This window comes from Pantherophis guttatus, chromosome 3 (genome assembly GCF_059756535.1).
Source record: "Pantherophis guttatus breed Tessera chromosome 3, ASM5975653v1, whole genome shotgun sequence".
NCBI classification, from domain to species: domain Eukaryota; kingdom Metazoa; phylum Chordata; class Lepidosauria; order Squamata; family Colubridae; genus Pantherophis; species Pantherophis guttatus.
Window position 1 is genome coordinate 185,339,460 of NC_142065.1, and position 14,124 is coordinate 185,353,583.

General features: G+C 37.9%; 1 long non-coding RNA gene across 1 annotated transcript in view; it reads left to right on the forward strand.

The window, feature by feature from the left end:
- Positions 1–794, forward strand: part of LOC148114938 (uncharacterized) — a 54,062-nt gene extending 53,268 nt beyond the window's left edge. Inside the window, exon 3 of the long non-coding RNA XR_015733420.1 lies at positions 213–794. This is a non-coding gene — a long non-coding RNA (uncharacterized LOC148114938). The remainder of the gene's footprint in view (positions 1–212) is intronic.
- Positions 795–14,124: the final 13,330 nt, after the last annotated feature.

Consider the following 14,124-nt stretch of genomic DNA (forward strand, 5'->3'; position numbering starts at 1 on the left):
ATTCTAAGAGACAAGGTGGCCATATTGCTCTTCAAAACAACTTTAGAGAGTGATGTACACTGTCAGAAATTTGCATTTATATGTTTATTAATGTGGTTCTCCATAACTCTTCTCTTTTGAGTTATTGATATCAGTTTGTTCTATTTATCACTAAGGTATTTATACAATGTTTAAAGAGATGTTTGAAGTACTAAAATCCTTTTCTTTTACAGGCAGGAGATATCCAGTATCAAGCCAGTGGTGGGTTGCTACAGGTTCGCACCGGATCGGGCGAACTGGTAGTGGCGGTGGCAGGAGGCTCCGCCTACCAGCCTGGATGCTTCTGCACATGCGCAGAAGCGCTGAGCGTACAAGCATGAGCAAACTGGTAGCGACGGGATTTGGAACCCACCCCTGTATCAAGCTGCATGTTATGTAGTGCATCTACCATGGATTTGTTGTCAGTCCAAAGCCCAATGGTGTCACAGAGAAATCCAATTGAGTCCAATGTTTTATTTGTTTACGCCTAATGGACAGAATCTTGACAAACTAAAGCTATAACTCTGTATCCTGATAGATGTATCCTGAGAAATTCAGGGTGTGGCTAATCTGAATCTCTTTCCCCCCCTCATCCACTGGGGGGGTGAATCTCCCCATCCACCTCTGTCCTGCAAAGTATCTTTGTGCTTCTCATTGATGGAAAGTATGCCTCCTCCCTGAAAAAATACTGTGCTGCCAAGAATCCCATCCACTGCTTCTACAAGTGCACATTCCATCACACAACTTTAAATAAAAGGGATGTTGTGGAAAGATGATCAGGGCACCAATCTTTCATTCATAAATATATGATTGTTGGTCCATTTTGCATTAATAGGAGCTCTGAAGCTGCTGATGTCTTGTCTAAAAAAAATGTCTATGCTTAAGTTGCATTTTGAGAGGAATTTCCAAATCAGAGGAGTTTGGTTGGAAGGCAGAATTCACATCAATCACTAACCTTTATTAGACATGTCCCTTCCCTACAGTTATATATATTACAATATACTTGACATGAACATTCCAGAGAGACCATCACATTAAAAAAAAATGTCACATCACTTTTTTAAAAATATCTACATCAAAATGAAGAAGTAGGAATCTCTGCAGAGATTGACCCCATTTATATTTATTGAAAGAAAGGAGCTGTATCTGTTCTTCCATTCATGAGAAGACTGCCAAGTGTGCATCTCTTTTTAATAGGTGAATCTACAGAACTATATTAAAGGAGTAGACTCCCTCCCCCCTTCTACATTGGATAAGGCTATGGAAGAAAGCAAAGCATCCACAGTCACTTTGCTATATTATTAGAAATGTGTATATGGGGTCATCAGATAAAGACTAGAATTAGTCCAGTACTATTATATATTTTAAAAATGGGTTTTTAGGATTGAACGTTATTGTAGGATTGAAGAAACATTTCATAGAAAAAGATCACTAGTCGCTGTTTAAAAATGAAAAAAAAAAGCGAACACATTTATACTCTTGTGAGTATAAAGTGCCATATGGGCTTTTTGAAAGGGAAAGGTCTGCTAATGAAGCCTTCCTCAAACAAAGCCATCTGTCAATATATACAAGATATGATGGTTCATAAGACAGGACATGTTTTTCTAGCAGGAATGGGCTGTATATATTCTTAGCTGGGATTCAAAAAATAAATGGGAGTGGCTTGGGATTATTTTGGCAATTTAAGTGAAAAAATAAGTGACATACTCAGCAAATGATTGGGATGCATTAAACTCTACTTCTTAATCCAGAAAGATATTTTGGCTTTAGAATTTTAAAGCTGATAAATTGGGTAGATGACAATGACTGAGGATTAATTTTAAAAAAAGAGGGTTTACAATCTACTTATACCATAACAGTCTTAGGCACACTGGAAGGTCCTTTTCCTTACATTTGTGTCCAGATGGCAAAATAGCTACATGGCCTCTCCTCTTAAAATGGAAAAGAAATTTACTAAGGAATTTGAGGACAGTAAAATTAGATTGTCCACTCCAATTAGACATGCAGTCTAATTGTGTTTCAAAATCTGAAAGAAAATAGAAGATCAATAAAGAAAAAAAATACTGATGCAATATTTGGAAATTTTGGGCAACTTTTTCTTTTTTAAGATTGTCAAAATAAATCAAAGACAACGAATACTATCGATACTTTCTTAATTAAAGTATTGACTGAGAGATCTTCAGTTTTTTTAGAAATGTCAAGTTTTACCCATGAATACAGTAGTTCAAAGTTGTAGATTAACTGAGGATTCCTGGAAGTGATATTGCTAAAATGGAAGCTTGTAGAATGCAAACAAGCAGAGATGATCCCTAATCCTAAACTGGTCCAATGATTGTCTTTGATTTATTTTGACAATCTTAACAAAGAATAACTTGCCCAAAATTTCCAAATATTGCATCAGTATTTTTTTTTCTTTATTGATCTGAACATCTGCATTTTCTTTCAGATTTTGAAACACAATCCATTATCTCCCTATCTCCCTTAGGTGTCTGAAAATCATTTTACTTCCTTTACTGGTAAAACAATTCAAATGCCTTATATGCATTTTTTGCATGTACATTATGTTTCTTAAATATATCAAATCAAAATAGTCTTTGAATTGCAATGTTTTTTAAAGGGGGATTTTAAAGGGGGATTCCTCCCTTTAATTGTTTTGGGAATTGATAAAATAATTTTAGGGGAGATAAATAAGATAAATTGTTAAGATAAGTACAAGTACAATATTGGCAATTACAGTAAGAGCATTCCCAATAAGCTGCCTTCCCCCCCCACCTCTCTCTCTCTCTCACACACACACACACACACAGAGAGAGAGAGAGAGAGAGAGAGAGAGAGAGAGAGAGAGAGAGAGAGAGAGAGAGAGAACTCAGACACTGAGACAATATAGATGCATGCAGCGTCAAGCATGACATTTCCATGTGAGCTCAGATAATTGACAATTGGTCCCATTATTTGCTATTTTTTGTTGTGGGCTCTACAATTTGACTCTGAGGTCCAACCCTAATTATTTAGTTATTCATAATTTATTTATTTTTTATTTGATTTCTGTAGCCACCCATCTCAGCAAATGAGTCTGGGTAGTTCACAATTCAAAACATTCAACAGTAACCCACAGAACAATTAACCTAAAGGCAAGAATTATTTCCAATGTGCATCTGTTTGCCTTGCTTCACAGACATCTAAAGAACAGAAAAACATAATCATAGTTGTTTCTAGAAATAGAAGATTACAGGCAGAAAAACTGTAAAAAACTTATCTGACTGACAAGTAATGATCCACACAGAAGACATTGTCATGCAAATGCCAAGACTCACATACTTATGTTGGATATTGTGATGCAAGAGTCCCAGCTTTAATATGATGATATCATTTTGAATATTTCATCATTTTAATGCTTTTGGAGTTATTACATTATTAGCAGCTCAATGAAATGTTAATATTAAAAATAATAACAGCAAAGATTTAGTGCATTCATAGACAATTAGATTCCACATTTAACATTAAGATATTATGTACAAATAATACCTAATTTTGCTTTTTTAAAATGCAAAACACCCAGAGTTAACTGGTTAGGCTATCTCTAAATCATATAAATATCATCCCACCCCCACTTATCTTTTTGTCTTTTTTCCCCCTGCACTACTGATGTGACATTTTACCAAACATTGAAAAAAGTAGTCTGATGTCACACAATTTCTGACTGAGCTGAGATTCTTTCGTTATACATTTAATATGCATAAGTGTGTACATAGATTTAAAAAATATGGGAATCAGTGCTGATGTATTACTGTATGGTTTTTCAATATACAATAAATTTATATTGTTTTCCATTTAGCAAGAACTTTTATAAACATTTATTGATCAGCAAGTCATTTTATTTATTTACAAGCATCAGCAGTCTTTTCTAGGCCTGGGAGCCATCACAACTTGCACAATAAAACCTGATTTCACTATTCCCCTTCCCAAGATCACTCAACCAATTTTCAGCAATTTTTCTATTCAAGTTCATGAGAGCATTTGTGGATGTATGCATTATATGTAAACATTCAGCATTGGTGTGTTCAAAATTATTTAAAATTTCATGGATATCATACAACAATTTGGCTGTTGAAGACTCTGTACCGGTGGGAACCATATTATTAACCAGTGGTGAAATCCTCCAAGGTCTGCCACCGGTTCGTTACGCACGCATGCGTGGTGTGTGCCAAATGTGCACTATGCGCATGCGCATGAGCAGTGCACACCAAATGCACACTTTGCAGGCATATGCACCACAGGTGCTACCGCGCAGCGCTGAAAAAGGAGGCTTAAGAAGGTAATTAGAACAACGAGGGGGGGAAAAATTCTTGCTTTCTAGGACTATAAATCGCACGGCACAGCTGATTGTTGGAAATACTGGTTCAGACGAACCAGTAGCTTTTATTACTACTGGTTCACCTGAACCGGTGCAAACCAGGAGCATTTTACCCTGTTATTAACCCTTAACTACAGACATATGTTTTGGCTATACTATTATAGACATGAGGTCATAATGACCTCAGTAGCAAAAAGACATTCAATGTTTTCATGGTTGGATCTAAAAATTGATGTATAGAGCAGTAAACCAAAAAATGTATTGATCTCTATCAAATCCACATTGCACAGGTCACTTTTTGTTTCTCCATCCCTTGAACTTCAATCTTTCTTCTCTAATTTTTACATTGGTCCACTGAATGATGGTGCTAATAATTTCTTTAGAAAATAATAATTTCCAAATCTCTAGGGGAGTAGGTGAATTTCCAAGATTTCTAGCTGCTGCTCATAGTCCAGGTAATTGCACAACAATATTGTGACTAACAGTTCTGGATCTATTGCTTCCAAAAGGTGCAGAATTTGAATTTGTTCTTGCCATATAAATTATTGCACAATGTAGATTGTCCCTGGTCATCAATTTCATTGGGAGCTTCATTATCGCTGATGTCAGAATCAACAGCGGCGGGTTCTTATCATTCATTGCAAAATTTTCATCACATCCGATTCCACTTCACTCAGATCACTATCTGCTTCTCCATAACATTTTAGAACAGTTCTTTTGAAGTTTGGATCACCAAATTGTACTCTTTTTGGTGGAAAACGTGACCCCGACATTATAAAAAAAAAATACGTTAACAAAGATCTGTGGTCAAAATGACCGAAACTCAAATTCAAGTGCCGCTACAGAAAACACCAAATAACTGACACAAATATGATGCTGCATATATTCTTATTGGTGGGAAAACAAAAGCTATTCGCAACCGGAATGGTCCATTTCTAAAAATAGGGGTGTTCCGAACATTTTGGAAAACTGTTGCAGTCACTGCTTATGGGTTAAGCTCTGAAAGAGTCCAATATTCAGATACAGATATTTAAGTAATAGATTTTGCTACTACCAATAAAGAATACCAATTGGGAAACAGTTAAGGCATCAGGCTAAAAGCATTTTCTAGTATCATTTTAGGGTCAAAGCCAGCTGGGAAACCTTGGACCAGACTCCCTATCTCAGCCCTAGAAAGTAGGAAATGGCAAACTACTTCCAAAAAACTTTGGAAAAAAATGGCAGAAACCAGGCAGTCACCAGTCAATACTGACTCAAAGGCACAAAAACAAAAGAAAAGGATTTGTAGGTAAAAATAAAATGATTACTGGACAAGTAAAACAATTACTTGTACTATAGTTTTATATAAGGATCCTTATTTTATAATGAATCTAAATATAAATAAATCCACTTAGATTTACTCCACTGAAGCTTCTTCTGACATATCTGTTTGTAGTAGTTTTAAAACATGCCTTGTGTTCATGTCAGAAGCACCTTTAATTGGTGTTGTTGAATACTTATAAAGAAAAAATCTTGCTGTTGGTTGGGACATTAAACAATACTCTGGTCTACCTAATGTCTTGATTTTTTTTAAAAAGAAAAAAATATTTTCAATAGTTTTATAGCTAATCCCTGTGTGTTTTAGCTTGTGCTACTGGATTATCAATTGTTTCAATGGGTTTATGTTAGTTGGGAAGGAGGTTGTCACTCTCTCTCTCTCTCTCTCTCTCCATGGAGGGGGAAAACCCACCTTAATTAGTATTATTTTTCAAGCTGAATCCTCCAGATGGATTTTGGTGTACTTTAGCATATAAGAGATTTTCCCCTCCCCCTCATTTTGAACAACTTTTTCCAAGATAGAAAGGGGGGGGGGGAGAAAAACAATGAAAGGAATAAGTTTGGGGAAAATATTTAAAATATTAGGTTAATTGGAATCTTGTATATAAAAACAACCTAGAAATCAACACCAAATTGTCCAAACTCAGATTGCTTTTAATCTGTGGGCACAAAGGATTTTATGAATCTTCATAGGAGATGAACAGCCTAACGTTTTAGCAACTGTATCCTCTCCTTGGGATTTGTTTCCAGGTATTGGAATATCATATTAACCTGACTGTGTTTTTGATGTGGTGAATATGTGGTGAACTTTTTTTTTTTGCTTTAATTTATATGCCGCCCTTCTCCGGAGACTTAGGGTGGCTTACAATGTGTTAAGCAATAGCCTTCATACTTTTGTATATTTATACAAAGTCAGCTTATTGCCCCCACAATCCAGGTCCTCATTTCACTTACCTTTGAAAGGATGGAAGGCTGAGTCAACCTTGAGCCTGGTGAGATCTGAACTTGCAGTAATTGCAAGCAGCAGTTGTTAATAACAGTGCTTTAGTCCACTGTACCACAGGCTCTTTAACTTTGAATGAAGAGAAAGAAAAACAGATTTGGAGACTTATACTTGTGCCTGTTTAAAACATATGTGAGGAGAAAATTCTGGTTCAATCCAGACTTGGTTCAAAGAAGACAAAGCAACTGTTCAGAATTCAACAGCAAAACAGGCAGTTTAGAAGTCAAAGGTGGCCACAAGTTAAAAGACAGGGACAGAATAATATTTATAGGAAAGTCTGTTTTTTTGTCTGAGACGCATGCGGGCATGTCTCCCTGTGTGTTTGCCTCCGGGTGGGTATGTATAATGTGTCTGTGCATATGCAGGATCTAGTAGGAAAGAAATGCAGTTTTCTCACCCTGTGAGGTATAATAAATTTTGCTTCTTTGTGTATCCAAGTATTGGTTTTGGAGTGATGGGTCTGGGATCAGGAGAATCATGTTGCATAGGTAAAATATTTCTATATCTTGAGTGGATTTCATTTGGTTATGATTGAGTTATTGATATTTGTCAATTTCCTAATGGCTGATGTGCTTAATCAATTTCAACCTATGCCTCAATATAGACTCTTGTCTTTTGATATATTTTTTATGGGTTCACTGACAAATCAGAAGTGTTCAGAGTGGAGTTCTCAGCATAGAACAATTTTTCCTTTCTATTATTCTAGGATTCCCCCCCCCACCCCCCACCCCAAAGTCAATTAGTTACTTTCAAATTTATACCTCTTTCAGGAGTGCTCTCTCTGAGGAAAGGAAATATTTAGATACACTTCTGGCAAGCAGGCTGGCTTCTTCACTGAAACAATATAGACATACCCATCAGATACATAACTCCCCTTTTAGTATTGCCCTTTCAGCTATGTCCTTGGGATCCTGGATGGACATATTAATTATAATACAGTAAACTTGAAAAGATGCATCACTGAATCTTACAATGAAACTCAACAATAAGCTTAATAAAAATATGTGGCTGCATCTTCTCACTTTCTTTATGTAATTACAGATATAGGAGCAATATTACTTCTTCCAGTCCATTGTGTCACCTCCACTGCTTTGGTGCCAATAGAAAAAGTAAAATAAATATCTCTGCCTTTGCCAGGCTTGAGAGGGCTTCATGTGTGGCAAGAGTTTATAGCTTTTCTAGAATATATTGAGGGGCCTATTGGACCATTAAGAGACATGCTAGAGGCCACAGATCAAAGAGCACATAGAATTTAGGCAAAAAGCAAGGAGAACTAATAGAAAAACTGAATGTGGCTTAATTGAAATGTATGTATATATTTTCCTTTTATATAATCACTAGCTGTACCCAGCCATGCATTGCTGTGGCCCAGTCTGGTGCTTCCGCTGGGCTAAAAGAGCGAGGCTGAAGTTCCAAACTCTCCACGAACATTTGGTGGGCGTGGCCAACTCAACGTCACTCACTTTCATCAGTCATATGACAGCCCCCAAGCCATGCCTATGCAGCTGGTGATTAGGGCAGAGAACCGGTTGCTAAAAAACAATGGGAACCACAAAATCCTCCCTCTCTGTCTCCCCCTCTCTCTTTGTATCTCTCTATGTCTCTTTCTCCCCCCTGTATCTCTCTATGTCTCTCTCTCTCCTGCTCTCTCTGTATCTCTGTCTCTCTCTCTTCCCCCTCTCTCTGTCTCTCTCTCCCCCCTGTATCTCTCTATGTCTCTCTCTCTCCCCCTATGTATCTATGTCTCTCTCTCTCCCCCCTGTATCTCTGTCTCTCTCTCTCTCTCCCCCTCTCTCTGTATCTCTATCTCTCTCTCTCCCCCCTCTCTGTATCTCTCTGTCTCACTCTCTCCCCCTCTGTATCTATGTCTCTCTCTCTCCTCCTCTCTCTGTATCTCTATGTCTCTCTCTCTCCCTCCCTCTCTCTGTATCTCTGTCTCTTTCTCTCCCACCCTCTCTCTCTGAATCTCTGTATGTGTCTCTCTCTCTCCCCCCGTCTCTCTGTATTTCTTTATGTATCTCTCTCCCTCTCTCTCTATTTATCTTTGTCTCTGGCCTCTTCTGCATCACCCGCCATCGCCCTTACCTTTTCAGGCCAGGCCTTCGCAGCTCTCCACACCACAGCATGTTATGTTAACAATATATTTGTTTCTACTCTCCTACCTATCTTAAGCTAGAGCCCATTACTTTAATTTACAACTATTTATATTTTATAGAATTATGAATTTCTATATCTAAGTTTCTATTGCTATGTTTGTAGCACTATATTTTTCTTATCTGGTTTTGAGCTCTTTAAATCTTTCCAATCGATCCAATCAATCTTTAATACAGATAGTCCTTAATTTACAACCACAACTGAAACCAAAATCTACATTGCTAAGTGAGAAATTTCTTAAATGAGTTTTGCCCCATTTTACCCCTTTTTTTGTTGCCACATTTGTTAAGTGAATCACAGCAGTTGTTAAATTAGTAACCCTGTTGTTAAGTGAATCTGGTTTCTCCATTGACTTTGCTTGTCAGAAGGTTGCAAAAAGTGATCACATGACCCAGGAACAGTGAAACCGTCATAAATGTAAGTCAGTTGTCAAGCAGCTAAATAACATAACCATGGGGATGCTGCAGTGGTCATAAGCATGAAAAATGGTAATAAGTCACTTTTTTCAGTACTGTTGTAACTTCGAATGGTCAGTAAGTGAATTGTTGCAAGTCGAGGACTACCTGAGTCTTCTGTATCTGGACTGCTGATATTTTTTTGTTGATATATTTTGGAATTATACCTAGTGAAAAATTTGTGATTTAATTTTCAAAATTCATGTGGTAAAATGTTGGTGTATTGGTTTTACATCCAGCAGGTAGCGCTGTTTTTCAATGTTTGTCAATGTCTTTCAACATTTTCCAATGTTTTTCATATTTTTACCTGTCACAGGTGTAACATGTATATAATATAGGTATATAAAAACACTCCCGTAGTCGAATGCAACGTTGTGTCAAAATTTGAAAGCAATCAGTGAAGAACTTTAGGAGATGTGCGGTTATGTACAAACCGACATTTACATTTTTATTTATATAGATTAATATTCCACCTTCTTTCACTTAAAAAGTTGACAGCAATTCTTGGAAATATTCTGGATCTCTCTCCAGACTTCAGGAGTTAGGGATTAATATGGGGCCTTCAGTTGTAAACATTTTGCTTAGCTCCAATTTAGCAAATGGAAGGGGAAAAAAACCTTACCCAGATCTTCCCATAAATGGGACTGAAAAGAATAATATAAAAATGTTGTATTATCTTGACTGGGATTCTACAGTACTGCATTTTGCTCTCCATTTTGATTTCCCCATTTTTGGCCAGGGTTGCTTTGGTCAGAAAACTCCTGTTATCATCAACTGCCTTTGCTGCTGTACTTGTGCTAGTGGTTGTTAAGAAGAGAGATGAGTGCTAAAAAAATATTTGCCCGTTTGCTTGGACTGAAGGAAATGATGAACATTATGTTTGTACTTCCCCATGGAAATGATGATATTTAGAGAGCTTTCAATGTAATAAAAGGAGGAGGTTAGCAATTCCCTTAGTAGAACTCTAAAACCTATAAAACCAAAAAATAAATCCTTAAAAGAAAGAGAGAGAATTTCCTTTGCCTGATCTCATGAGCTGCAGCTATCCAGCTGATTTCAGAAGAAATTACAAAGAACAGCTGCAAAGAAGACACCATTTCATTTTTTAGAAAAATTCATTGTTGAGTACCCAACACTTCACAATAATTGTGTTACATTTTATTGGTTTCATTTCATTTCACTATGTTCCTTTCATTCTGTGGGCGTGGCTTGGTGGGCGTGGCAGGGGAAGGATATTGCAAAATCTCCATTCCCACCCCACTCTGGGGCCAGCCGGAGGTGGTATTTGCCAGTTCTCCGACCTACTCAAAATTTCTGCTGCCGGTTCTCCAGAACCTGTTAGAACCTGCTGGATTTCACCCCTGAGCCTGACCATTCTGACCACTTCCATTTTGATCCATGCCTCTTTTTCTGTTTTTAAGCTGCCAAGCTGTCAAAACCTAGCAGCTTGTAGGCAGCAAGATATGGCTGTCAGGGCCATTCTCCATTTTTCTGAAAGGACCTTGCTGGCGAGGTCTTTAGAAGTTAGGTCTATTTCATTCACACCGTAAACCAGTGTTCCCCAAAATGGCGCCCTAGTTAGATGAACACCAATGTTGCCTACACACCACAAAAAGGCAAGTTGGTAAAGCTGCCCTACTGCAAATGCTGAAAATCCTCCCAATGATTTACACAACATGCTAAGTCATAATGTCTTTAATAGTGGTTTGTTGATAATTGTAATTATCTGAATTTGTATATTATGATAAGCCATAAGATAGAGTTTACAAATTACAGTGCTGAGGTTCATATCACACATTTATTTAGAAGTATTTATTTATTTATTTCCAGCCTTTATTATTTTTACAAATAAGACACGGTGGCAAACATATCCCTATGTCCCTGGAGGTGGGTTGAGCTGAGAGAATGTCTCTGGCCCAAAGTCACCCAGCTGGCTTTCATGGGTAAATAAACCAACCCCCATTATAATTTACTTCAAGGCTTGGAACTCAAGGCACTGTTGTGAACTTCTGTTTAGCATCTGTTCAGCTACTGAATGTTTATGATTCACTTTAGCAGTATGACTATAATATATTTGTCTTTTTGGGAGCAGATCCCCTGGAATGTATCTTCTGCAATACATACCATAGCTTTTCATTTGATTAAATTTGTGATTGATTTCTAGAGATTCTGTGTTGAGAGGAAAGAGCCTGGCTAATAAAATACTATGTGAGACTCCTGAAATTCCTGGCTTGATGTCCATCTTCTTTCTGCCCCACCACTGTGCATAGCTTTTTAGTAGGAAACTCATTGCATCTTGAAATCTTCAACTTTTTCAGCTCTTTATTTCTGTTTTTCACATGTCTAGAAGTGCATGAATACTGAAAGAGGTTCAGGCGGAGGTGCAGTGGTTAGCATACAGTACTGCAGGCTAATTCTGCCGACTGCCAGGAGTTTGATCCTGACCGGCTCAAGGTTGACTTAGCCCTCCATCCTTCCAAGGTCAGTAAAATGAGGACCCAGATTTTGGGGGGCAATATATTGATTCTGCAAACTGCTTAGAGAGGGCTGTAAAGGAATATGAAGTGGCATATAAGGCTAAGTACTATTGCTATTTCTTTGGACTACTGCTGCAATCTGAAGGAAGCCTGACTGGGCCTAAACGGAGTTAGAATTCAAAACACCTGAAGATATTATGCCACCTAGTGCTATTATGGACACTTGTGTCCTAATAAAGTGTAGTTGTACGTATATGAGCTGGACACAGGTTTGTCCTTGGGGAAAGTTTAAAAAAAAATCAAGATGGCAGTCACATACATGAGATTAAATCCCTGTTTTTTCCCCATGTGTTGCAAAGTACATTAAAAAGTGTGTCTTCACTTGCATGGTTGGGATTGTTATCTTAACTTCTTTGATCCTATCCCCATGGCAATCCCATTTGGCCGAGTACAAATTTCAAAACTCTTCACTAAATCTGCGGGCACAGAAATTGGGTAGATAACCTGTTCCAATTTCTTGAAGGAAGGAACAAAATCTCTAACACGTTAATATTCTTAGTAACAGTAATAGCACCATTGAAGGTTTTCTTTTTTACTGATTTCCTTGGTATTTCAATCCGACCAATGGAATTTGGGAAGGTAATTGTATAGTGGAAGATAAGACATTCACATGCATGCCCTCTGGCCACTTTATAAATAAAAATATGGCACAATCAACACATACCAGTTTCAAACATTATTTTTCCAATGAAAGAAAAATAAAACAAAATGTTTTTCATGAAAATAAAAAATACTAGTAGATGAAAATTCAGGAGAATTTCTTTGTCCAGCATGATTTGCTGGTTGTGAGATCACAATTGTTGGTGGTCAAAGCTGACTTTGTATAAATATACAAAAGTATGAAGGCTATTGCTTAACGCATTGTAAGCCGCCCTGAGTCTCCGGAGAAGGGTGGCATTTAAATCACGGCTGTCTTTAGAAGAGCACTTGACGGCCGTGACCGGGAGGATTTTCCGCCTGATTTTGGCCGCCTGATTCACCAGTTGCGTCCCTTTCTGGATCGGGACTCCTTAAACACGGTCATCATGCCCTCGTCACTTCCCGCCTGGACTACTGCAACACTCTCTCAAGGGCTCCCCTTGAGGAGCACCCGGAGGGTCCAACTGGCGCAGAGTGCGGCTGTGCGGGTGGTTATGGGAGTGACGTGGCGCTCCCATGTAACACCTCTCCTGCGCGAGCTGCCCTGGCTCCCAGTGGTCTTCTGGGTGCGCTTCAAGGTTTTGGTTACCACCTTTAGAGCGCTCCATGGCTTAGGGCCTGGTTATTTACGGGACTGCCTGCTGCCGCAAACAGCCTCCCATCAGCCGGTACGCTCTCACAGAGAGGGACTCCTCCGGGTGCCGTCGGCCAAACAATGTCAGCTGGTGGCCCCCAGGGGGAGAGCCTTCTCTGTGGGGGCACCTACAATCTGGAATGAGTTCCCCCCGGAGATACGGAGGATCCCGGATCTATGCACCTTCCGCTGCGCTCGCAAGACCTTTTTATTTCAGCAGGCTGGTCTGGCCTAACCTCTCCCATTCTATTTTTAATGTAAATTTTAATGTAAATTTTAATTTGTTCTTAACCTGGGGTTTTAAATTTGTTTTGGGCTAAATTGATTTAATTCGATTTTACTTCTGTTCTTAAATTTTTGTATTCTATGTGTTTTATCTTGTGCCTGTTCACTGCCCTGAATCCTTCGGGAGTAGGGCGGTATATAAATCAAATAAAATGAAAATGAAATGAAAATTAAAAATTAAAAAAAAACATTGTTAATGACCTCCACCAACCATGTGTACTTAGTTCTTACTCTTTTAATTCAAGGTAACCAGACAAATATTCTCCCAAAACCTTCATAGCAACACTATCATTTTCTTATAGAGTACATGCTGCTGTTTTTTCTATTGAAGTTTTTTTGCACCTTTCCCCAAAGAGTTTTATATTCCTGTAAAAACTTTGGTAAATACATATAGGTAGAAAGAAAGTATAGGAAAAAAAATTAGAGGAATAAAAATGAGTTGCTAGCTGCAAACCTATTTAGCTTTTAGCCATAAAAGCATTGCGTTCATCTTATGTCTTGTACAGAGTTAGTTTGAAGTCTGAACATCTTTAGACATTTTTTTTTTCATTCTTGGAGTAGATGAAATCACCATCATTTGCAAATTCCCAGAGGAGATGATTAATTACTAATTATGCTTTTACTTTGCTCTGCTTCCAGGCTAGTTCCCAGAAAGTCTAATGTCCAGAAAATGATTGTTCCAGATCTCCCTAATTCTAAATATAATACAAGCTATTTTATATTCTTTC